Below are 27,103 nucleotides of genomic sequence, written 5' to 3'. Positions count from 1 at the left end.
AGAGAGTGCGAAGGTGAACAGAGTGGTAATCAGTTGGCATCCATGGCAGAACAATTCTTATATCGGGAGCCACATTGAGATTGGGTATCTATGTCACTTCTATAGAGTCATGATGGCCAGAGTAGAGAGGGCTGGTACCTACCTAGCCAGTATGGATGTGGAACCAGGAGCATTTGAAGCTATGGGCAGGATCCACAGGGGAAACAGTGGCCAGGTTTTGCAGAGAGCAGGATAGAGTGCTGATGACAGTGGGGAAGGGACAGATTTAGTGCCTCCCCATAGAAGATGGCTTGGCAAGAGTGCAGGTGGCAGACAAGGCAGAGCCATTTGTGTCAAAGGCAGCATAATGAGCAGCATAGCAAGCAGTGGACCAGCTATCCAGCCTGGGGTGAGGGGAACACTGAAGACTGGTAGAGTAGACTCCAAGCAGTGTAGTAAAGGAGATGCTATGGTCTCAGGACCTCAATTATAGTCAGTCTAACTCCTGTGACCTACACGAAGGAACTGATCAGTCTTTCTCTTAACTCTATTTGTAATCTCATGATAGAAGAGAGTATAATTTAAGAATTCATTGATTTATTTGAGCCCCAGGAGTTTTTGGTTTTTTGTTAGAGATTCATCAAAAGAGACTGCAGCGTCTGATGGCCCTGGATACAAGCTGACATTTCAAGAATATGCTTATTCACAACAAGAAGTAGCCTATACTCATAAAAGCAGCAACAGTGTTCCTTAAAGGCATCATTAAGCCTAACTACATGATGCAAACACCACAGGATATTAGAGTTGAATTATATGTTACCTAATCTATTCACTCATTTTACAGATAAGTCAAGTCCCAGAGAGTATGACAGTTTTACTAAGATTACAGAAGGTTAAGACTTTATGTCTCCCTCAGCATCCTGTCTGCTGTGCATAAAATGAACAGTTATTATAGTGGAATAATTTGAAAAACATGGACATTTGGTTTGTGCTATAGCTAATAGACTTCTCTCCTCACCCTCACATGCACATAAGAAAGCAGCCAGAAGCCCTGGCTTCAAGTGACAGAAAGCTCATAACACCATTACAGAGAACAGACTCAAGGAATACTGAGGGATGGGTTTGGAAGTTAGTGCATGTGGACAGTCTGAGTTTGCTTTATTTCATGATCCATTGGGTGAGAAGAAATCATGTGTGTTCAGGGAGGTAGACTGTGTTGTCATGCTTTGAATGTAAAATGTCCCCCATAGGTTCATGCATTTGAAGTTGATCCTTAGCTGTTTTGTATCTGAGTCTTGAAGTTTGATGACCCGGGGTACTTTGTGCTCATTCTCTGCTTCCTACCTGCAGATACAGTGTGATCAGATGCCTCATGTTCCTGTCACTGTGATTTCTCTGACAATATGGCCTGTATCCCTTCAAACCACACACTCTTCTTGTCAAGAATCTGGTATCAGAGATGAGAAATGTAATGCATATATATGAGTATATATATACTAACTTTGCATGCTTCCCAGTTTCCCTAGGAAGAAGGTGATGAGGATGCATCCTAGCAGCTCCCATTGGGCAGGTCTCAGCTTGCTAATATTCTATAGCAAAGATTTCTGCCTTACAGTCTTCAGATTTAATACTCAAATCAAACTTCTTTCCCTAATGAGATCAGTCCTTACATTGCACCAATGCTCTTCTCCACAGCAATCACTCTTCTAGCTTTCCCTGCATGCATCTTTGGTTTTGCCTCCTCTAGGCTATAGTCTGTGGCATAGTGCTTGAATATGTTTAGTAATCACATTGCTTTCCCCAATATAGGATATCTTTCTCTGAAGTCCTATAGTTGGGGATAAAGAATTATCTACAAAAAAATGGTTTGTGGTTTTTCCTTACACCTGAAGTCCTTATTTGTACTTTTGGAGTCATCGGGCATCTTCTTTTTGATTTCCACCCTCCTGGCAAATGCATTATACAATCAGCTTCTATGCTACCAATAATTCTTTTCCATGTGCATTATCTTATCAAGAATCTACCTTTCAATCCATGAAAAAAGCAGGCAAAGGGCCCAAAGTCCATTACTTCATGAGCACTCAGTAAATATTAGGTCTCCTCCAAATGCATATCAACTCTCTTTCAGGAACATTCTCTGAGTAACCAACTCCCATCCATGAATTTATCCTGCACAGTCGGCGTTTAGTTCAGGTTATTCTGTGTCCTTGTTATCTTTTAACCTTCAGCTGCATTTCAGCCTTTAAGCACATGGTCTCCCAGCTCCATATTTTCTGTTTCTCTATCCAGTGGCCTGGAAGATAAGAGCTTAATAGCTTCCATCAACACTGTTGCTATAGCATGGCTAGAATGTTCTTAGCTCCAAGAACCACTGTATCACTGTCTCACCTTTTAAATCCCACAGTGGAATAGTAAGAATGTAAGCATGTGAGTCAAAGAAAGAAGAGGAAGAAGTTAAATAAGCATGTGCCATCTCCGCTCTTCTCTAGAAATCCTCTCACACTAAAGAAAAAGATAAATAAGGAGGGACAGTAACAAGTGTCGGGCAGTGATATGTGTTAGCATCATCTTTGAGTCTGGTGCCTGTAAACTTCTGACTCTACTGAAAAACAAAGTCAACTTGAATTTATGGACCTTAGTTCTCTTAGCTTGATAATGGTAAAAGGCTTTGGGAATTGAATTGTAACTTTAATGAACACGCAAAGGAGATTTCCCTCTCTTTCATGCATGTAAGCTTCGGGATACTCTAGCTGACTACAGGTTGAGAAATGCAGTATCTTGACACCTCCACACCCAAAGCCAAGATTGGTGTTTCTTTCAGACAGGCCCCCAAAAAGCATTTGACAAAATTTGACTAAATGCTTTATAGACCATCCCTTTTGACTAAGAAAAAACCATTGGTGATTGGTTCTATTCCACAGATGGGAAACCAAGAAACGGAATTATACTTCATGCATCACAGTATAACATTATATCCTTAGTTAGTAGGAGAGTCTCTTGTTCATCCTGAGGTGGTAGGCTGTTCATGGCTAACCCAGTGTATCTGCAGTACAACTAAGATGATTAGATAGTACAAGTGGAAGCTGAGGGAATTTTCCCTAAACTGACATTCAACCCATAAACCACACCACTGTTCATATAGAGCAACTGCCCATGAAGACCAAGATAACACCCAGATCCCACTACTTAAGGGTTAGTTTTTGAAATTTGTTTTTACAGTTTTCTTTTGTGTGTTTGTTGGGGGGCAGAATGGAGGGGTTGGCATACACACATGCTGCAGCATGCAAGTTGAGGTCAGAGGATAACTTGCAAGAATTGATTCTCTCTACCAAGGGGTCTTGGAGACTGAACTCAGTTATCCTGGTTTGGAGACAGTTGTCTTTACCTGTTAAGCCATCTCACTGGCTCTGACCACTATAACCCTATAGCCATAGGGCTAATGAGAGCCTTCCACAGCAGCCCTTGGTGCCTGTGTCATTGATTAGGAAATATAATTGGCTACTTATCTCTGCTCCCTAAGTGTTACATCAGGTGTCATGTGACTTCAAAGAAGAACAAAAAGTAGTGTCAGCTATTGCCATGGAGACTTAAGAACCATCTGAATTGCTATGGCATCATAGAAGCAAGACTCCAATCATAGGTTTATAGGCTGTTGAAATCTATCTCATATTTTTAGAATGTGTGACATTTAACACACTGATGAATATTCCCAGCTTCAGTATATAGACCTTGCTTTCACATTTAGACTGGGTTTTTCAGCTCAACTGTCTGGATTTCCCCCCTTCCTGGTAAATGTTGGGTCTCCTTATGAGTAAGGATAATTTTTCCTCTGCTTTCCTTATTCTCTTAATGATGTTTACCCTTGCTTCCTACTTCCTCTTTACTCCACAGCTACGATCAATTTCTCACTAGGCTGTCTGTGTCTACTTTTACTAGCGTCCTGTCCCGTCTGATAGCCCTGGATACAAGCACACCCAGACCACTGTCTCCACCGCTCTCCACTGGTCTCACGTCATGTGCATTAGCTGGGGACTCACACACAGCTCTGTATCTCTGCTGAAAGTACACAGCTGCTTCCCTCACGCTTTTGTCTCTCAAGTTACCATCCGTTGTCATCCAAGATGATCCCATTCACTGATGTTTCCAAGCTTTGCCTAAAACCACTCCTCTAGATCGGGAAAGAGAGGGTTCTTGTTCTCCATCTTTATGAAAACTGCTATCAGGATTTTCTTTACCTCTGTATAGCACACACATGCACACACACACACACATACACACACACCCAGAGAGACAGACAGAGAGACAGAGAGAGACAAAGAGAAAGAAAAAGAGAGTTTTTACATTTCTTTTTTCTGTGCTAGTGTTAGAACCAAAGTCCTCATATATCCAAGTCAAGCCCTTTACCATATCACTAGCTGCAACTTTTGCAAACAGTGACTTCAACTCTTTTTTTTATTAATTATTTTATTAATTTACCCTCTGTATTAGTCAGGGTTCTCTAGAGTCACAGAACTTATGGTAGTCTCTATGTAGTAAAGGAATTTATTGATGACTTACAGTCTGTAGTCCAACTTCCAACAATCAACTCCCAACAATGGTCGGCAGCAGCTGTGAATGTAAGTCCGAGGATCCAGCAGTTGCTCAGTCCCACAAGGCAAGCAGGTGAAGCAGAGTGAGCTTTCCTTCTTCCAATGTCCTTATATAGGTCTCCAGCAAAAGGTATGGCCCAGGTAAAAGGTGTGTGTCACATCTTTAACCCCAGATGACCCTGCTTGAACTCGTAGATCTTCCAGTCTTAATCTTCTAGGATTCATAGCCACTATGCCACCACACTTTTAATCCCAGATGATCTTGAACTCATAGATCTTTCTATCTTAATCCTCTGGGATTCATAGCCACTATACCTCAAGATCTCCATGCCAAGATTCAGGTCGGAAACTTGTATCTCTCAGCCTCCAGATTAGGGCCAGATGAGCCTTCTAATTCTGGATTGTAGTTCATTTCAGATATAGTCAGTTGACAACCAGGAATAGCCACTATACCCTCCATATTTTATTCCCTGCCTGGTCCACCCTCTGACTTATCCACATCCCATACATCCTCCCCACCCCCATGTCTCTACGTGGATGGCCCCATGCCCCCTACTCCCTGACCTCTAAACTCCCTAGGGCCTCCAGTCTTTTGAGGGTTAGGTGCATCATCTCTGAATGAACACAGACCTGGCAGTGCTCTACTGCATGTGTGTTGGGGGCCTCCTATCAGCTGGTGTATGCTGCCTGGTTGGTGGTCCAGTGTTTGAAAGATCTCAGGTGTTCAGAATAATTGAAACCACTGGTCCTCCTACAGAGTTGCCCTTCTCCTCAGCCTTCTCTAATTCAACAACAGGGGTCAGCTGCTTCTGTCCACTGGTTGGGTGCAAATATCTGCATCTGACTCTTTCAGGTGTTTTCTGGGTCTTCTGTAGTGTGGTCATGATAGGTCCTTTTTTGTGAGTGTTCCATAGCCTCAATAATAGTGTCAGGTCTTGGGGCCTCCCCTTGAGCTGGATCCCACTTTGGGCCTGTTGCTAGACCTTCTTTTCCTCTGGCTCCTCTCTATTTCCATGCCTGTAGTTCTTTCAGACAGGAACAATTATGGGTCAGAGTTGTGACTGTGGGATGGTAACCCCCTCCCTCACTTGATGTCCTGTCTTCCTGCTGGAGGTGGGCTCTATAAGTTCCCTCCCCCTACTCTCTGGCATTTCATCTAAGGTCCTGAGACTCTCTCACCTCCTTTGAGTCCAGAGGGTCTCTCACCTCCCAGGTCTCTAGTGCATTTTGGAGGGTCTCCCCAACCTCCTATCTCCTGTTTCCATTCTTTCTGCTGGCTCTCAGGGCTTCAGTCCTTTTCCCTCACCCAATATCAGATCAAGTTCCCCCACTCCCATCCCTAACCCCATTCCACTTTCCCACTTTCTCTCTCAGATCCCTCCCTCCCCACTTGTGATTGTGTTCTTCTCTCTCCCAAGTGGGACTGAGGTGTCCTACAGATTTCAGCTCTACAGAAAAATCTTCACTAATCCCACATCCAATAGAGGGCTAATATGCAAAACATATAAAGAACTCAAGAAGTTAATCCCTAAAAAACCAAACAACCCAGTCAAAAAATGGGGTATAGAACTGAACTAAGAATTTACAACTGAGGATTCTCCAATGGCTGAGAAGCACCTAAAGATATGTTCAAAGTCCTTAGTGATCAGAGAAATGCAAATCAAAATGACCCTGAGATTCCACCTTACACCAATCAGAATGGCTAAGATCAAAATCTCAGGTAACAACACATGTTGGAGAGGTTGTGGAGAAAGAGGAACACTCCTCCATTGCTGGTAAGATTGCAAACTGGTACAACCACTCTGGAAATTAGTCTGGAGGTTCCTCAGAAAATTGGAAATAGATCTACCTGAAGACCCAGCTATACCACTCTTGGGAATATACCCAAAATATGCCCCACTATGCATAAGGGCACGTGTTCTACTATGTTCATAGCAGCCTTGTTTGTAATAGCTAGAAGCTGGAAATACCTAGATATCCCACAACAGAAGATGGATACAGAAAATGTGGTTCTTTTATACAATAGAATGCTACTCAGCTATTACGAATGAGGACATCCTGAGTTTTGCAGGCAAATGTATGAAACTAGAAAATATCATCCTGAGAAAGGTAACTCAGACCCAAAAGGACGTGCAGGGTATGTACTCACTAATAAGTGGATATTAGCCAAAAAAAAAAAAAAAAAAAAAAGTACAGAATACCCAAGGTACAGTCCACAGAACTCAAACAGGACTTCAACTCTAAACTTTGAATTGTTTTTCTCAGTACTGGCAGTAGAACTCATGGCCTTGTCCATGCTGTTCAAGTAAAGGCTCTGCCACTGACTTCTGTTTCAATCTCCCACATTACCAACTGCATATGACCTGGCCTGGTTAATGCCTTCCTCACAAGTTTCTAGCATGTTGTCTAAACTTACTCAAAAGATATTGATTAGCTGGTTAAAACAGAATTGTGTATAACCTATTTAGTATTGAAGAAAATGAAAGGAAAATTATAAACGCCTTCTAAGGAAATAAAATTCATATAAGAAAGCATTGCTAACAGAAACCCATTATGTTGCTCTGCTGCCATGTGGTAGTCTCCCTTACACTGTTTTCATTCATCCAGTCTCAACCTGGTTCAGAAAGACCCTCTTTTGAACCTCTCTCCTTGAGAGAGTTCTTGAATCCCTCAGACTTTTTCTCTTCTCTTATAACGCTCTCTACAGAAGAGCCTTCATGCTCTTTCCACTGTATTAGGGAAAAGTTCAAGTGCATCCATGAGTGTGATACTACCGATGTGTGACTCTTACTGTGTTTTCAGGAAACTCTGTGTGTCTCTCCTCCAGGTTACTAAGTGTGAAAACATAACAGGTTCCTTGAAAGATGGCAAGTAGTTTTGCATACATTTTTCTTACAGGGGTCAGCAAAGGATGATTTATTCCTATTGCATTTATAATCACCTCAATAGACTGCAGCTGTCAGCACCAGGTACACAGTAATGTGAATTAAATATATTTGCACAGACAGCAATGCCACAAAGAAACAAAGAAAAACAACCTGTATTTGCTGACTCTACATCAAGCACTCCGCTGTTATCCTTGTCAATGCTAGGTCAAGTTAAATACTGTTTTTGGAAATTTCACTCTGGACTAACCATGGCTAATTTTGTTTTCTGTTTGAATAAGATGCCTGGCACTTATGATCTGGGGAAGAATATGAAGAGGATGCTCCTACTGCAGATGACTTTGAAACACATACAGACTGTCTGTAAGTCAATGAAACAGTATGCTGCCTCTCCTCTGATAGGCTGCTTCTTAATTAATCTACCCATCAATCAAGAGTAATGTACCAAGTGATGGGCCTCACTTTGCAACTCTGTCATGGACGCTCCAAATCCTTGTATTGTGTGGTTTTATGTCTGGAGACCTCATTATATCAAACAAAACCCAAACTACAGGAGCCAGCAATGGACTGTGCTACTTTGAAACACTTCTGCTGTCTTCTCATACAGCAAGTGTACAGTAAAAGCTTGTGGAGGAAAAAAGAGTTAGCAGAATGGATGTAGATCATGGGCACAAACCAAGCTTCTGGGAGCTTAAGACTTAGGTGGAGAAGAGACAAAGTCCAGTCGGAGCCTGTGAAAGGCAGTCTGTGGAGCAGGGTGAGGTGATGGCGGAGTGGAAGACCACACAAGCTGTAGTCAGTCGATGGCTGGGTAGAGAGCGAACCATTGAGGAAGGCTTCATGAGTTCTAACATGTGCTGTGAATTTGTGGAAATGGGCATAATCTGTAGCTGTGAGGTCAAGGCAGATTGACGAGAACAGGTATAATTAGCACTGAAGGCTAGATGGTACACAGCAAAGGGAATGCTAGCTAGAATCAGACTCCAATCAGAGGCTTGTCCCATAGCCTCTTTAAAAAAAAAAAAAAAACGCTTCTGCCTTTCTCTTCCATCATAACTAATGGGATTCTTAATATCCAAGACTTTATACAGGCTGGGGGATTCATAAGAAAGAAACAGAATGCCATTTGAATGAACAATGTTAATCTTCTTAATAGGTTATGGTAAACAGGCACATTAGCAAGAAATGGACCAAGACATGTGTACACCTCTATAGTCACAGACTGATATACTCCATCTGCAGTTTGTTGTTGTTGTTGTTTTAAAAGCACATGCTTAGACATACCACTGTGACATTTTAGGGTCAGCACCAGGTCCCCTTATCAGGTTACCGGCTTACTCCTTAGCCTGGTGACACAGAGGGCAATACAGTTTCCTTTCCAATGCTCCAGACTTCTTTTTCTTAATTAGTTCTGTTCTGAGCGGCGACTCCCTCCCTGCCACCTGTGTCTCATCCCTATTGCAAGTCTTCCCATTTTAAAGCTGATATAACTGAGGGAAACTTCCACCGTGTAGTTCTCTGAAGATGGGGTTTTAAGGAACTGAAAGTCTAGGGCTTAGGAGTGTGCAGTTAACTGCAACCCTGAGGCATTTCCCACCTGCTCTGATTCTGACTGCTCTGGAAAGTCACCTACTGGAGGTGTTGCCATGGATACTCAGGATTGACTCTGATCATTATTGCTATGCAGTGTGTGTGTGTGTAAAGGGAGGCCTTGAAAACACTCTGAAAACTGCCAGAGAATGAATGGAAAGTACAGGCCTTCACATAACACCCAGCTCCATTGTTCATGGGGTACTGATAGTTCTTATATCCACTTGATTTTTTCTCAGTCACCAGTGTTTCACCTCCATGCCTCCCCAGTTCCTCTACACCTATGCTGTGTCCCCATGACAATGCCTTGGGTATGTACCCTATGCCATTGGGTACCTCATTTTTTATGATGGTTCCATACCACATGGGTGCCTAAGCTCTCATGTTGATATACTGATGCCATGAGTGTATGCTATATACCCACAAGGTACCTTAGCTCCTACAGGATGAGTCTGAGTTTCACATGAACATCTGGATTTCCTTCCCTTTTAACCAAAGTGAAATCTGTGCCACTTATATTAGCAGTTTCACACATTAACAGTGCACAACTAAGACTTTTATCTAGGTCTAAAATATTTCCATCATCCCAATGGAACCCCGGGACCATTTAGCAGCTCTGAGAGTTATCATATCTTTGTATTGGAAACATTCAAAATTCATGAGCTATTTTAATGGATCACTCATACCTGTTAACTAGTGTCAACCATACTCGCCCTAATGGGCTACAGAATACAAGAATCTATTCCTCTTAGCCAGTCAAACCCCTGAAGCCATTACCAACCTCTCCACCTCCCTTGCTTTTCCCATTGTCCCTGGCTCTAGAAATCACTGTTCTTGACTTCTGGGATAAACTGTCAGTTTCTTCTTTGAAGAGAATGCACAGCCTTTGTCTTTCATGCCTGATATTTCACCGAGCACATCCTTGAATTACATTCATGTTGCAGCAAATGACAGATTTTATTATTTGTATGTCAAATAAGGTTCCATTTCCTTTATCTGCGCATCCACTGATAGAGTTCTAGCTTGGTTTTACATGTTAGCTAGGGCAAAGAGTGCTGCATTAACATGCAAGCATAGATATTTCTAGGACATGTTGGTTTTCTCTCCTTTGGAGAGAAACACCCAGGAATGGGATTGCCAGATCATATGGCAGCTCTATTTTCAATGTTTTGAGGAACCTCCATACTGTTTTCCATAATGGTTGCACTAATTTGCATTTCTATTACCAGCATAGGAGAGTTCCCCTTTCTTCATATCCTTGCTAGTACACACACACACACACACACACACACACACACACACACACAGTATGTATAGGGACTGGGAAAATGGCTCATTTGGCAAAGTGCTTACTATGCAAGCACAAAGACCTAAATTCAATCCTTATAACCCAAATAAAAAGGTGAGCATGGTGATGTGCATTTATTATCATTTATTCGTTCAATGTATACAGTAATGAGAAAGCAATATACTTTAATCCCAGAACTGGGGAGAGAGAAGAGTCAGATTCCTGGGTTTCCTGACCAGCCAGACTGCTTACTCAACAAACCTCAGGCCAGATAGAACCTTTCTGAAGAGTCACACTTAATGTTGAACTCTAGCCTGTATGTGGACACATGTGCAACCATACACATGCACCCAAACAAACATGTACACACACACATAGAGCGGGATGTCTTGTCTCTTCGTGGTTTTAATTTGTACCTCCCTGATGATTAATGATGCTAACAACATCCTCACACTCTTATTGGCTATCTGCATGTGTCTTTTGAGAACTGCCCATTTCTGGTTACTATTCTGATCATGGGTAAGTAGTTTGCAAATATTGTCCCATTCTGTAAGTCGTCTTTTTAACTCTTGATTATTGTACTTGTACAGCTTTTAGACTGTGGCCAGTCTTATTAGTCCATTTCTACTTTTGTAGGCAGCGCTCTCGGTGGACGTGGCTGAAGGAAAACTCTTCACCTAGACAATGTCTCATAGGGTTTCCCATATATGTGCGTCTAGAAAACACAAGAGAAAAAGCTTTTCAATTCTTCTGCATGTCAATAGCCACCCTTGCTTGCATCCTTTATTAAGGAGACTTGTTTTCCTAATGTGTATTTTTGCTAGTTTGTTGTTGTTGCTGGGCACAGATTGGTCATAATTATGTGGATGTTATTCCCCATTCACCTTCCCACTGCACTGCTCTGTGTGCGTCCTTTGCAGTGTGTTTGGGCTGCAATGTTATTCTGCCTCCAGCTTTCTTTGCTTTGCTCAGGAATGTTCTGGCTATTTAGAGTCATGAGTGGTTTTATCTAAGTTTTAGGAGCTTTTTCCTTTTTACCTGTTCCTATTTCAGTGAAAAATGTCATTAGCATTTGATAGTAATTGCATTGCTTCTGTAGATCACGCTGTATAGTGTGGGCATGTTAACAATATTAATTAGTCTGTAAAATGGAATGCATTTCCATTTGGTACGTTATCTTTAGTTTCCTTCATTGGTGTTCTGTAATTTCCATTGTGGAGATAATTCACTTCCTCCGTTAAATTTATTTATACAGGTTATTTGCTGTAACAGCTAGCATTAAGACTGTTTTTTTCCAGCAGTTTTGCTATTGATGTATATAAATACTATCGATTCTTGAAATTGATTTCATATCATGCAAACTTACTAAATTGGCTGGTCAGTTTTAACATTCTTGGTGCAGTCTAGTGTTATTGCTATACAGAATCATGATGTTTGCAAATAGGGATAATTTCTCCTCCTGCCCTCCTATTCAGAAACCCTTGGCTTTCTTCTCTTAACTCGCTGTGCTGGCTCAGACTTGAAATACTGTGTTGATTAATAATATGAGTGAATCAACCTTTACCTTGTTTCTGATCCTAGAATAAATGATAGCAGTGTGTCCTTATTCAGTGTGGTTCTGGCTGTGGGTTGTCATATGTAGACCACCCCACCACACACTGCTGCCTTACACTGGGGATTGAACACAAGACCTTTCTCACACTAGGCAAATGCTCTACTGTGACTTATATCTGAAGATTTTTTCTACTAACAAAAAATTAAACAGACTCTCACCACATTGCCTATACTGGCCTTAGCCTTACTCCATAGCCCAAGATGTCTGGACATGGCAATCTTTCTGACCTTAGCCTCCCACACAATGGTTGTGCCATGAGATCTGGCTGGCACAATGATGGTGATAACGACGATGACAACACGATGACAATGCTATTGATGATCATGCTGCTGCTACTGCTATAGTTAACCTTTATTTTTATTGAATGATTGTGTTGTTTTGCAACTGTCTATATGATTGCATGGTTTCTGCTTTTCTCTCTCCTGGTCTGAGTCATTACATTTGTTGACTTACTCGTCCATATAGCCCTGGGATGATACCCATTTGTATAGTCCCTTTGTGTGTGCAGTCAGAATTGATTAGTGACCTCTTTGTTGAAAACTTCTGCTGCTTTGTTCATCAGGGATGCTGCTCTGTGTCTTCTTTTTACCATGGCTGTGTGTGTAGCCACATCTGTTTTTGGTAAAAGGCCAATACTGTTCTCCTAATGTGAAGTTGCTTTTCTTTATTATATTTTGGTAATAGTTTGAGAATACTTCCTATTTGATTTCTAAAGGTAAACTTCATCAGTGAAGCTATCTTATCCTGGGAGTCTCTTTGTTGAGAGACATTGTGTTCCTGATTCTCTTTATAACTCTCTGTCTGAAAACTTCTGCTGCCTTTCTGATGACCAGGAGATAGAACTGGTTGCTTCTGCATCCTCATTGGACAGGCAAACTTACCCACAGAGAAGCAAACACTCACAGACAAGGGGCACACACAGCGAAAGAAAAAAATGTGAGAAATGAATGAGCATGTGGTGAAAGGAGTCAAGAACTTGAGGACAGTCCTTCCTTATGGGAAATCCGCTTAGAGTTTAAACTCTACCGAGCAGGTATGCCTAGTCTTTTGCCATTGTACACCACACTGTCATCTACAAAGTCTACACTCAAGAAGTGTGTGAGTTATCAAAAAAATAATTGTTAGAAAAAAGAAATCTTATAATGTTTTAGGTAAGCTTATAGTTGTATGTTGGGCTCTACTCATAGCTGTCTTTGACCTCATGCATCTGAATGCAGCCCACAGGCTATAGGCTGGACATACTTGGATATAGGGAAATCATCATAGTCATTTTTTAAAATTAAGATTCAAGCGTCCAAACTCTACAGGAAAATGTTATTATGTCACCACACACCCAGCCTTTGGCATTCTCTACCTGAGAAAATATTCACAGTAGATTATTAATTTTAAAATAGTTAATCATAACTATTTTATGTGACAAAACATTTGTTCTTGATGTATGTACAAACCCTTCACATACATGTGGGCATGCATGTATTTCCATGTCTACACACACAGAAATAAGTCAGTCACAATGTTTACAGTGAGAAGTAATTTTTCTATTTCATAGTCATTATTATTTTATAAATTTACCATGAACTGTTATTGACAATAACAAGCAAAATCCAAACAGGTGGCACCAGACTATTTACTTCTTAACTCACCCACAGTTATATGACATCCTTATTCATCAACCGTATATTGAAACACTCTTCTAGTGGACTATAGAAAGCATAATGGGAAGAATGTAGGACTAAATAATAATTCTTATTTGAGGGGCTTTTACCATCTGGGAAGTCAAAAGATAGAGTTTCTGAAATCTCAGGTTTCAGAAATCTTTTGGTCTAACAGACCTTCTACTTGTCCTTCAAATGTCCTTACTGAAATACTGCCTGATTGTTCAGATACCAGGGGCTGAGAACTGCAAACCCCATGAAGGCTGTGGGGAAGGCCCCTCCCTTTTAGTTGACTGAAGCCTTAAATCATGTCTTCCCCAGCCATGGTTTTCCTCTTTCTTTAAAAGTGAAGGGTGAGTCTATTCTCTAGGCAGGTTTAAAGAAAATAATGAAAACTATTACTACTAGAATACATGTTGTTTCTTTCTTCCATAACATCAAAAATGTCTACCCTGTTCTCTTAACATCCCCTTTTATATAGTCTAGATGCCCTGGTTTTTATTTTTTGCTTTTGTGGAAACAGGTCCATAAGGGGTTAAAACATAACCTATTATAATCCAGTAAATTAGAAATGGAGGGGGAAAAACCAGAAATCATTTTTCAAGAATGTGGCCCAGGATGTCAGTGAAATTTAACAAGGAAACCATACCTGTGAGAGGATCATTTTGACATTAGATAGTAAATCTTTCTGGAAAAAAAAAGATCTCCCTGTCTTCCTTTGCATAAAAAAAAAAAAAAATCAGCTGCTATGAAGAAATAGCAGAGAGACACCACAGCCACTTGAAGCTGAATGTAAAAATTATTTCCCCAAGGCTCCCCATTTATCTAACTCTCTCTTCAGATAATAAATAAACTTGCTCAATTTTGAACATCCAGTCTGACTCTTCATGCAGTGAGATCTCCAGGTGTGCACTGTAGTAGAAGGAGCCATGCTGGGTCCAATCAATTCCTACATGATTGTCAGTGGGAAGGGGTGATATTCATGACCATATCGCCCAGAGTGGCGCCAGCTCTTTTTTGGAGGATGTATTCTATGATAAAAATTAATAGTAGTAACTACATGGATTAGGTGAACCAGAGCCCCCTTCCTTCATGGAGATAGCCCGGGGAAGGTCATTGACAAGGTAGCCAGTCATTGTATCAATTGTCACTGTTTCCTGTGCCTACATGGAGCACATACAAACTAAAAATATGAATGATTCCATTCTTTAGTACTTCTTTGTGAGTACATTTATGTATACATTTGTGTGTGTGCACAAGTGTGTGAGAGCAAGTATGTGCATGAAAGTAGATATCATTGTATGTGTTCCATAATTACTTTCTACATTATTTTTTTGAGATAGGCAGGGTCTCTCACCGAACCTGGAGTTTGCTGATTTGTCTGAACCAGCTGTCCAGCAAGCTGTAGATATTTTCCTGGCTCTACTCCCTAGAATATTGGGAGCATGTATCTCATGCTCCACTATTTGATGTGGGTTCTGGGTCCTCATGCTTGGACAGCAAGCACTTTAGCAGCAAAGCCCATCTTCTCAGCACATTTATTATCACCATTTTACTCTGAAACTTTAAATTCAGAATAACAGTTGGTCTTCAACATGTAATCAATATATTTATGACTTCTTATGATGGTGCAAAAGTATACCTGCCCCAAACCCTATTTCTCATTCAAGTGTTTCATAAATTATGTGAGGTATTCAGCACTATTACTGAACAGAGTATACATTAGATAATTTTGTTCATGTGCAATCTAAGATAACTGTTTTGAGCACAGTTGAAGTCTTCTAGGCTAAGCTTTGGTATGTTCAGTAGGTTTTTGGCTGGTGATAGTTCAACTTGGGATGGGTTAATCATAGCATAAACGCACCGTAAGCTGAGGGACATCTGTATTTCTGTATTAGCTCTTGTGTCTCTTCATCACTTCCCGAGTATCTATGTAGGCATTTCCATCCACGGACTTTCCCAGGGAAAAGCAAGTCAGTACCAATGGCCAGGAACTGTGAAAACCGATTCTGCATTTCATTTTCAAGTTATGGCTCACTGGTGAGACAGTCTAGCCCGATGTGTGCACATACATACCTACCATCACACATACATATTTGCACATGTAGTCATGGAACTATGATTAATGGAAACCTGGGATAGCTAAAACTAAGAGTGGTCACTTTACTAAGATCAATTCAACCTTAAGCTACTCCAAGTAGATAGGTTTATCTACTCCCCACTGCTCAGTCCCATGGTCTCTGGCTATGTTGAGCTTCATGCTTTGGTATCAAGTTTAGTTCCTGATTAAACATTAAAATGTACCTGCTAGCAAATAGATTTGTGGTATGTGAGGAGCCATACTTGCCCAAACATTTCTCAGAGGCTCAGATGAAACTACAATGGGAGCTTTAGTTCTGTGTTTCTAGTGGTATTTAGGCACCACTTGATCTCAACCAGCAGGTCTTTTATTGACAGGGTCCTGATGGTAAGGTACCAGGGGGTGAGAAAGATAGAGAAGATAAAATCTCAGGTATGTATGTTGGTCATAAGCTTTGTCTTATGCCAAGCAAGTTAATTAAGAAATACTAAGTTAAGCAGTGTTGGCAAAGAAAACACAAGATATACCTAAGATAATGCTGCCTTAGGACTGATATAAGCACAGCCCAGAGGGGAAGAGTTGGGTCCCCAGAAGCCACAACCTTGACTCTTCTGAGACACTGGGTCAGACAGGACTTGCCAAGTCCATTCCTGGACAAAGGAACAGAGGACAAAAGCTCCCTTTGTCCTTTCATTGGGACTTCTGAGATAGCCTTGGGCTGGTCTAGTTCCCTACAGGGGTACTTGAAGAATCTGAATGATTTGAATTAAAGACTAATATTGGGCTTAAATCCAGTTTCTATATGCTTATTCCTAGAAGAGAAAGTCCAAAAACCAAATGGTACTTAGGTGTTACTTCATTGTGGGTGGATATTTTTATAGTTTGCATATGAAGTATTCCTCAGAGGAACTCTCTTTGCCAATACTGTTTGACTCAGTACTTTTTTAAATTAGATATTTTCTTTATTTACATTTCAAATGATATCCTCTTTCCTGGTTTCCCCTCTGGAAAAAACAAAAAAACCTGTTCCCTCCCCCCTCCTCCTGCTCACCAACCCATCCTCTACCACTTCCTGGTCCTGGCATTTCCCTACATTGAGGCATAGAGCCTTCACAGGACGAAGGGCCTCCCCTCCCATTGATGACTGACTAGGCTGTCCTCTGCTACATATGCAGCTGGGGCCATGAGTCCCACCATGTGTATTCTTTGGTTGGTGGTTTAGTCCCTGGGAGCTCTGAGGGTACGAGTTAGATCATATTGTGGTTCCTCCTAAGGGGCTGCAAGCCCTTCAGCTCCTTGGGTCCTTTCTCTAGCTCCTTCATTGGGGACCCTGTGCTCAGTCCAACAGATGGCTGTGAGCCTCTACTTCTGTACTAGTCAGGCTGTGTTTGAATACCTGCCCCCAGATGATAGTACTATATTGCAAGGCTATAGAACCTTTTGGATGTGAGGACTAGATGGCAGACACAGGACTGTGATAGGATTGTGACCCACCCCAGTTCTGGCCCCGAGAATGCTGTTTGATCCACAAAGATGGAATGGGTCATGCTGTGAGTTCTTATCATCATGGATGGAACGCCAGGCACCATGGTTTCTGTGCCAGGAAAGTATGTATTCAAACAGCCTCCTTTCCATTAAATTGCTTCTTGTTAGTACTCAGTCGAAGTGAGATGACATGTAACCAATGCAGAGGTCAGCCCCTATGAGCTAATATTAATTACATCATGGTTTAGTGGCTTGCCTTCTTCATTTATCTTGATGTTGGTTCAAAATTCTGTCTCTATAAACTTCTGATCAAGCTGGGCACATGCCTTTAATCCCAGCACTTGGGAGGCAGAGGCAGGTGGATTTCTGAGTTCGAGGTTAGCCTGGTCTACAGAGTGAGTTCCAGGACAGCCAGGGCTACAATAGAGAAACCCTGTCTCGAAACAACCCTCCCCCCCCCAAAAAAAAAAAAACCAAAAAACTTCTGATCAATATAAATCTCTCAATAAGCATCATGTTACTGGGATCCTGGGCCCTATGCAAGAGCAGCAAGCACCTTTTACCACTGACGTCATCTCTCCAGTACTGAGAGCATTGGTTTTGATTCTTGTATGAAGAAAGATATTGGTTTTGACACAAAGTGTATAATTTTTTTCTACCTTCTAAGAAAGATACCAGAGACTGTTATCAACAGGATGATAGGTGCAGATTTGCCAAAAATAGAGTACATAACTTAGTTTCACTTCTGAAGGAGGAGAGAATTATAGAAAGAGGTTTAAAAAAGATACCACTTCCTGGGATGCTTCATGGGGATTTACATAGAGGAGGATGGTCATAAGATGCTGAGCAACAAGCAATGTGCACTTTCCTTATACTCTTTGTCTTAGTCAGGGTTTCTATTCCTGCACAAATATCATGACCAAGAAGCAAGTTAGGGAGAAAAGGGTTTATTCAGCCTGCACTTCAACATTACTGTTCATCACCAAAGGAAGTCAGGACAGGAACTCACACAGGGCAAGAACTTGGAGGCAGGAGCTGATGCAGAGGCCATGGAGAGGTGCTGCTTACTGGATTGCTTCCCCTGGTTTGCTCAGCTTGCTTTCTTACAGAACCCAGGACTATCAGCCCAGAGATGGCACCACCCACAATGGGCTGGGCCCTCCTCCCTTGATCACTAATTGAGAAAATGCTTTAACTCTGGATCTCATGGAGGTATTTCCTCAAAGGAAGCTCCTTTCTCTGTGATAACTCCAGCATTTGTCAAGTTGACACATCAAACCAGCCACTACACTCCTCTATGATGTCTTCAATCAAATCTCTGACTCACTGGGGTTGCAATCAAGTCACTGGTTCTTAGTTTAAAGCCTACCCTTCCAGATGCTTCTTTCTGATGTTGGATGGGGTTTTCAGAAGCATGGTCCCCAGTTTCTCTTTCAAGCCCTGCCTTGAGGCATGGCAGCACCAGAGGCTGAGGCAAGGAGCCTGTTCTTCCCTGTGATCTCTGATTCTTCCCATTCCTGTCCCTTTTAAGACAGCCTGGCTATGGGACCTGACAGGACATTTAACTCTGACAGCCTAATTCTTACCCAGGCTGTCTTCCTGTAATCCATGCAGGATACTTCTGTAATATCACCTGGATGATATGGGATGAGGGCAGAGAGATGCAGGAAGGGGAGTCTGAGATCAGGAGACTGAAGATAACACCACATTCTAGAACATGCCTGGGCATTTGGAAGTAGTTAGAGATGGTGTAACTTCATCAACAATATATCGCTTGGTTTCACCTCTCTCTCATACGGAACAAGGGCAGTGCAGCTGAGTATTCTCTTACTTTCTGATCCCTGCCACTGAGTCATCTTGTTTGGCCTCCAATCACTTGGCTGTTCAATCATGATAGACCCCCACATGCTTGTGATTTAGTGGAATGCAATTACGAGAACGGGACTCCCAGCTGTCTTCTCTTGCCATTGTGTTGGAATTTCCCTTAATTTACATATGTCCCACTTCTAGGATGATTATGACTTTGGTCAAAACGTTTACAGCTCTGCCTGGACATTTCCCTGCAGTGGTTCTCAACCTGTGGGCCATGACTCCTTTGGTAAATCTCTATCTCCAAAACTATTTACATTGCAATTCATAATAACAGTAGCAACATGGCAGTTATGAAGTCACAATGAAAATGGTATTACGGTTGGAGGTCACCACAACATGAGGGATGGTGTTAAAAGGTCACAGCTTTAAGACAGTTGAGAGTCACTTGCATGTCACAGCCTGCAGCTCTCACAAACATCAGTAAAAAGGGGCTCATCAGCATTTGAAGGCTCACAGAGGTAACCCGAACACGTCCATCTTTAGCGAACCTTAGGAAAGCTAGCCAACTTTCTTGTTAAAGTAGGTAATAGTTGCTTTTAAAATTTAGTGAAAGGGGGCTGGTGAGATGGCTCAGCCAGTAAGAGTACAGACTGCACTTCCAAAGAGGTTGTGAGTTCAAATCCCAGCAACCACATGGTGGCTCACAACCATCCATAATGAGATCTGATGCCCTCTTCTGGTGTGTCTGAAGACAGCTACAGTGTACTTATGTATAGTAATAAATAAATCTTAAAAAAAAAAACAGTGAAAGCGAAAGAAGAGAATCAATGACATTTTTCTACCCACTCATAAATACATACTAATTAAGAAGGCTTTTAGTGAGTTAAGGGAAGTTCACTGTGCACTAAGCCATTTAAGTCAATGCTAATCACCATAGCTGGGTTTAATTTCTTTATATGTGTGGGATACTGTGCTTTGAACCCATGGTCTCACATATGCTAGGCAGGTACTATAGCACTGGTTACACCCCTAGCCCTCTTGCTACTTATTTTGGGATGGGGGTCTCATTGAGTTTCTCAGGGTGGACTCTGCAGCCAAGCAGGTACTGAACGTTCAGTCTTCCTGCCTCAGCCTGCTTAGCACAGGATTGCAGGCCTGTGCCACCACGGCCAGCTAAGTCTTTCTTCCTCATTGCAAAATAGTTGAGGACCCACTGGGTCAAAGAACTGCACTTGGGATGATCCGGTGCCTTATGCAGAGCATTGTTTTCCCACCATAAAGTGGCACTTACTTAATTCTATACATGGGATGTCGTTACCAGATCAGCACTGGAAGCGAGCACCTGAGGCATCGTACCTGTGTAGCAGGAAGAAATGGGAATCCGAAGCTGAAGGGGAGGCTTTTCATACCCAGGATAGCCCAGCTGCATGGAGTATCAAGTCTACTGAGACTCTACAATAACTGTTTCATCAGAAGGAGAAGCCCCAGCACCCAGTGACATGCAGAGAGCCACACAGAGGTTGAGGCATTGAAACAAATTCCTTGCCTTGGGCCCCATCTTAAGTTAACTGCCTCCGCTCCAACCCTCCCTAACAAAACTCTGTCTGCTCATTCTTTTTGAATTAAATGCAACACTTGACTTCTTTGAGTCATTAGAGATTAAAACTCTCTATAAAAAATTTTATTTAGTATATAAAAATAATATTAGCCATTGAAATGAGAAAGATTTCTGTCAGCTTATTATCTCCGTGCCATGAAAGATGCTGCTATCAGTTTCAAAATAAAAATTAGCTAGAATAAAATGAAAGTTCCATTGCTCTGTTGTACTGGCCATAGGTCAGCTGAGGACTTTGTGTGGCTGTGGCTACTGTACTGGCTAGTGCTGATGTAAGGATATTTCCCTCTTCATGGAAAGGTCATAAGAGGAGGTCTGAGCAGATAGGGCACTCTGTAAATGCTTGCTTTATAAGCACAAGGACCTGAGTTTGATCCCAGTAATCATGTCAAAACTTGGACTTGGTGGTATAGTGTATGTCTGCAATCTCAGCTCTGGGAGGCAGAGCCAGGATTATTCCTGGAGTTTGCTGTCCAGCTAAACAGCTAAATCAGTAAGTTCAGAGAGATACCCTCTCTCCTCCAAAAAGGCAGAGAGCAATTGAGGTGGATACTTTACATCAATCTACCCCCCTCTCACTCTCTCTCTCCCCCCTCTCTCTCCACATAATACAGTGTATATTCCACTCATACCCCCAGAGCTGTATTCATATGCTCACACATGTACATACACAGACAGGCCACATGGTTACAGAACTCGACATGTATTTGTATTCCCAGAATCTTTCTGGTGCTCCAGTAACATGCCTGACCTGCTTCCCAGGTAACCAGCAATCATTAATAGGGAATAAGAAATCATAGATTCCCCAGAGACCAAGTGATTGTAGCTATTTGGAAGCTGGGTTCAGCTTTGCGAGGGTTCAGCCTCTCTCTGTTCACTGGATGATGCAAAATGAACTTTTCCTAATTTGAAATGGCTTTTCCAAGACCCCCTTCTCACTTTGCTTTCTTTACTGGAAAGAGCATGGAGGAGGTGCATCCATAATCTGATGTGGCCCTTCTGAACTTTTTCTTTTGTTTTGGTTTATCAAGACAGGATTTCTCTGTGTAGCCCTGGCTGTCCTGGAACTCACTCTGTAGACCAGGCCTTCTGAACTTTGTGACCTTCCTGTTTATGCTTTATCTGTAGCTCTCTCTCACACACTCTTACACCAGCAAAAGCTCCACTCTCCTAGTACAAGGACCAGCTGATGCCTTTCATACAGGTGTAGGTTCAAATCCCAACCTTTCAAATGCAATAAAGGCAATGCCAGGGATTCTGCTTGGTTACCCCTGGAGTGGGGAGTGGATGGGGTCCCTCTTGCCTGCTCTGGTCTAGACTTGTATCTGCTGTGTGCTTATCACACAAGGTCAAAGGCTAGACTCAGAACCTATCACTCTGTGAGACTCCCATTCTTTTTGGAATTTACTGTATATTCTGGGTAAATGGATTCAGACACAAAGGCTGGCTTCCTGCTAGCTTTCCCAGGGGCTGCTTCTCTTGTCCATTTGATGTACAACATGGCCTGCTACCGGTGACATAAGCTCAGAAGTTGATTGGTTGCTGGGCTCCTTTCAGAGCTCAACATCCTGATAAACTAATGGATGCTCACATCACCACAAGGGCATCCATGGCTCTCATAACCTTCTCAAAACACGAGTTCACAGGGCTTCTCTCCATCCCAGCAACAAACTGACAGCCAGCCAGCACTTAACTTGTGGGAAATTACAGTTTAAAGGAAATCTCACAACCTCAGCTATCTCACGCTAAAAGTTCACGGTTTGCTAGAAGTTCACGGTTTGAAATTGAGTACAAACCCATCTAATTCCTGACCTGTTGGTCACTGCTGAGCTCCCTGCTTTCCTCTGCCTCTTACTGGCACATGCCATCCCCCTGTTAATCACCTACCTGAAGATCCAAGCTTCAACAAGGGAGGCAAACACATTGTTTTTTGTTTGTTTGCCTTTGCTGCTATTTTAGGTACTGGACTTCAAACTCAGTCCAACTCTTGCAAATGCTCTACCTACAAAGAAAACTCCAACCCCAATGCATGTGTTTAACCAGCAACAACACTAGAGGGTAAAAATCAACAGTCACCCTCACTTTGCATTATTTGATACTAATACAAACTGGAGTTAAATTGTCTGGGAAGCCATTGCTTCCAGACTGAGCCAGTGGCTTTTAAAAACTAATCACTCATTTTATTTTATGATATTAGGCTGAATATCTGTATTCCTACGAAGCCTTATGTACAAGTCAACCCAGTACTTGTAACTTTATTACATATAATGATAAGAATCTAGACAGAAGACCCAAAATGTTCAGAGGAATGAAATGGTTGATAAACAGTTTAGTCATTGTCTGGCTAGAGATGTAAGGGCCAGGAACCATGGTTCCTTCTGGAGAACAAGTAAGAGCAGAAAACATACTTGACATATAAAATATGACTTCAATCCAGACCCCAATCTTTCCATCTGTAAATTTACTACACTCTTCTTCCCTCACTTTAGGTTTTCTGTAGAGATTAAATGAAGTAGACTTCATAAATTGCTTAGCACAATGCAGAACACAGGTAAGAGACTCATAAATGTCAGCTATCGTGATAGCGTAGGTGACAAAACACATATAAATATTAGAAGCTTACAAATGTGCACGCAGAGAGAATACAGATGAGGCAGTAACGTAGCAGGGATCTGAACAGGGAGGTTACTGGTGATTCCTATTTCCTTTTGTTTTTTATTAAAAGATTTATTTATTATGTGTAAGTACATTGTAGCTGTCTTCAGACATATCCGATCTCATTACAGATGGTTGTGAGCCAGCATGTGGGTTTGCTGAGATTTGAACTCAGGACCTCCCGAAGAGCAGTCAGTGCTCTTAACTGCTGAGCCATCTCTCTAGCCCCCTATTTCCTTCTTTTCTAAGAGATTTATCATTATTTATATGTATATACATATATATGTATGGATGTGTGTACATATGTCTGTCTGTCTGTATGTATGTATGTATGTATGTATGTGCCTATGTGGGTTTGTGTGCACTATGTGTGTGTAGGTGTCCATGGAGGCCAGGAGAAGGTATAGTCTCCCTGAATCTCCCTATAGTTGCTGGTGGTTTTATGCTGAGAACTGACCTTCAGTCGTCTGTCAGAGCAGTATGTTCTCTTAACTGTTGGATCATCTCTCCAGCTCCACTCTTCTTCCTGCCTAATGGTTGGATTTTCATTGCCATCCAATGGGAGCACCCCAAGCTACAGACCCAAAGTCCAAAACTCTCTAAGATATGCGAAATTCTGAGTACAATGCAATGCCACAAATGGGCCATTTCCCAAGTGATTCATGAGAAGTTGGATCATAGGCATGCTGAATGCTGAATATTGCCTAAAATAACTGCACCGTCTAGATATAAAGGGTCAACTAATAGAAGTGATGTGAGTGTCCAGGCTTGAGTATCATCTCACTACATGTGTATGCGAATGTTCAGAAATTAGAAACAGTTATGCTTGGGACTAGGGGTACTTACACTACACATTGAACACTTTTGTAATTGTAGAGAGCTGGGACAAACTTCGCCTTAACTAATTAAAATGAAGCTGTGGACCAAATACCCACACTGTCTTGGTGAGTTCTGAATCTGGTAATGGGGTTATGGCTGTTATTGGAGTAATCTGCGTGTATGCTGCTCTCTGCTCCTAGGTGCCCAAGGTTCTTGGTGAGGGGTACCACCCCCGTAACACAGAAAGGACTTCAGTAGCCATCTGGCCCACTTGTTCTCATATCAATATACGCCCTCTTATGTAGACACTGTGAGGGAAGGGCAACCTCTTTTCTAGGTGGTCCTCTAAGTACAATGGGACAAAACTCATTGTGGTCACTGTGTCTAGAGGCAGAAAGGGACACTCTAAGCATCCTGTACAGGGCTCCCAACCGTGGCCTGCTGTATTCTTAGGAGGATCAGTCACCTCTTCCAATAGACTAGAGATGTCAAAGTCTGAATGATCTCTGATCCCTCCTCCATCCAGACTCTTGAGCTTATAAGGAGGTAAGCTGAGTCATACAGAGGCATTGCTGTTTTGCTTTACCAAAGACTTCAAGTGGGAATTAAAATAGTGTCATTCTTCCAGAGCGGATGGAAAAGCTATTGCTCTGAGTGTTCCCAGTTCCTGCTGTAGTCCCTCTTCCAGACCTTGTGGGCACTGGGTGAATGTGTCTGAGGCTGTTGTACTTTTAATTTTAGGACTTTGGGTGAGCCTTGGGTCTCTATTTGTACCCTTGCTTGGCTGTTCTGTTCAAATATAAAGTAGGGATAGTCTCTGTGGAGTTCTTTTCCCAGCATCTGAATGATCCACTTCCCTTTTTATTGGTTCCTAGTTTTATCAGTCAAATAGATTAATTAGTAACATTTCAGGAGAAAATGCTAGGAGAACTGCTAGTAGCTGAGTTTTATTGACAGTTTACCTTATACTAAATCTATTCTCTGCCAACACTGACAGCAGGGACAATTCCCAATCCCAAGCTATGAGGGAGGACACAGAAGATTGGAGAGTTAGGCAGCCCATTCAGGGTTGGAGAGCCAACAAGAGGAAGACCTGTGACCTGAACTGAAGCTGTTTGGCGTGCGACTCGGTTTCTTGATTACTGTGCTTTATTGTACCCCCCCTAAGAATGCATCAGTTACTTCTCTCTTTACCATGGCAGACTACACTTTAAGGAGATTTCACTTTGGCTCATGGTACAGTCTGTCAAGGCAGAGACGGCATGGTGTCTGCAGTCATGTCTGTTTGCTTCATGGTGGCATAAAGGAAGCCAAGAGCTCAGATCTGAATATGTCAGCCAACGTGTTGACTTCATTAGTCAGTTAGGTTCAACAACCTCCCCAACAACACCATCAAGTGGGAATCAAGTTTCCAAGTGAGACAAGTATAGAGTGAAGTCTAACAACCCAGGGCCCATGACAGCACCAGCCACCTCCTCTAGTTTCCCAACAAAGCACTTAGCAACAGTGAACCCATTTGCATGGAGCTACACACAGCCTTCACCAAACAACGCAATCAAGACACTTTACTTTATGGTTCCTTAGCAACCCTTAGTAACTCCTTCTCTGCAGTCAAACACATCCTGAAATATCCTGGATCTAGGGACAGATTGTTTTAAGCATTAAGTTTCTGTTAAGGTAAACTTTTTTCTCAGAGAACTTTTAGGACAAATTTCTTGTTTACTATCTTATGCCTAGGCATGATTGGGTAAGCATATGACTAAAACCAAAAGGATATGCTTAGTGAACAAGACCTTGTATAACCTATGCCTATCAATCAAAACAAAAACACTCATATCCTGCCAATAGCAAAATTCCTCCAGTGGACTCACAAGGGATGCCACAGACAGTAATGTGTCTCGTTCAGGGAGTCTCATTTAGCCTCTTGCTCTCTTGTGGACATATCTAAGTTGTATTTTTGTTTTGCCTTTGAATTAAATGTCTTGCTAATTTGCTTCTTCAACTCTTCTGACAAGATGGCAAAAATCTGAAAGCACAAGGTCTGGACAAAAATGGGGGATCACAGACACCCAAGTCCACAGAGGCTATTTCACATTGAAACCATAATCTTTCATGGGCAGAGAGACAGAAGGTCAGACACGTCTACAGCATTGTGTCTGGAATCAAACATAAGTGTCCATATTTGTAGAGATGCAATTACCATTTCTTTCTGACAAGATCTTAAAGGTAAAGGTTAGATTTCATTATATTGGGGTCTCTTTGAATCTGTACCTTTCTCCCTAGCATAGCAAATGACTACTGTCTACTTGCAGGTAGGCAGGATGATGGGGAATTCCAAATTCTTTTCTTTTTGAATCAGTCAAACCTGCACTCCCTTTCTTCTATGCCTGGTGTGATCTGTGCCACAATGTAAATCAGCCTCAGGCACTGGACCTCACCTCCCACCTTGTTTCTCACTACATACTCCAGGTTCACTGGCGATGAACTTCAGGATAGTCTCCTATCTCCACATCCCACCTTTCCACAGAGATGCTGAGATGACAGGCACTTGCACTACCATTCCAGCTTTACATGGGTCCTGGATGTCCAAACCCAAGTACTCACCCTTACAGGACAAGATCCCAGCCCCTGAGCCATCTCCTCAGCTGGGACTTTATAAAGTTCCAAAGATCAGAAAGTGTTTAGGACTAGGATATAAGAGCTAAGTAAAAAAAAAAATCACAAGAACAGTTCCAATTAAGTGACTTGAAAAACTGTCACCCATTATAACACATTATAAACCAATTTCCTAATGGAAGCTGGAGAGGGGCTGCCAGACAGAGATTTACATCTGAAGGGCTTAAAAGCCTGGAGTCCCCTCACTGGTGCTCCAGCATGGGGAAAAGGTAGTGCTTATAGTCTCTTTATTGCAAAACAGTGACATAATGAGGTGGCATCAAGCTCTAAAATGATGCCTGGGGTGTGACTAGCTGTACCCTTTGATGTTCAAGAACAGTTGTGTCTTTGTCTGGGCTGAAGGAAATGTGCCCCAGGACA

The 27,103-nt window shown here is 42.0% G+C and overlaps 2 long non-coding RNA genes across 2 annotated transcripts; one reads left to right on the top strand and one right to left on the bottom strand.

Moving 5' to 3' along the window:
• Nucleotides 1-3,624: 3,624 nt before the first annotated feature.
• LOC116082601 lies at nt 3,625-20,698 on the top strand. The gene is made up of 3 exons (XR_004115363.1): nt 3,625-3,767; nt 7,735-7,816; nt 20,300-20,698. It is a non-coding gene; the product is annotated as an uncharacterized LOC116082601 (long non-coding RNA).
• On the bottom strand, nt 10,463-27,103 carry LOC116082602. Its single transcript, XR_004115364.1, has 2 exons — nt 26,672-27,103; nt 10,463-11,046 (listed from the first exon to the last, which is right to left on the bottom strand). It is a non-coding gene; the product is annotated as an uncharacterized LOC116082602 (long non-coding RNA).

This window comes from Mastomys coucha, unplaced genomic scaffold, assembly GCF_008632895.1.
Source record: "Mastomys coucha isolate ucsf_1 unplaced genomic scaffold, UCSF_Mcou_1 pScaffold7, whole genome shotgun sequence".
Classification (NCBI taxonomy): domain Eukaryota; kingdom Metazoa; phylum Chordata; class Mammalia; order Rodentia; family Muridae; genus Mastomys; species Mastomys coucha.
The sequence above is the reverse complement of the archived record's forward strand: the minus strand, read 5'-3'. Positions and strand labels throughout refer to the sequence as shown.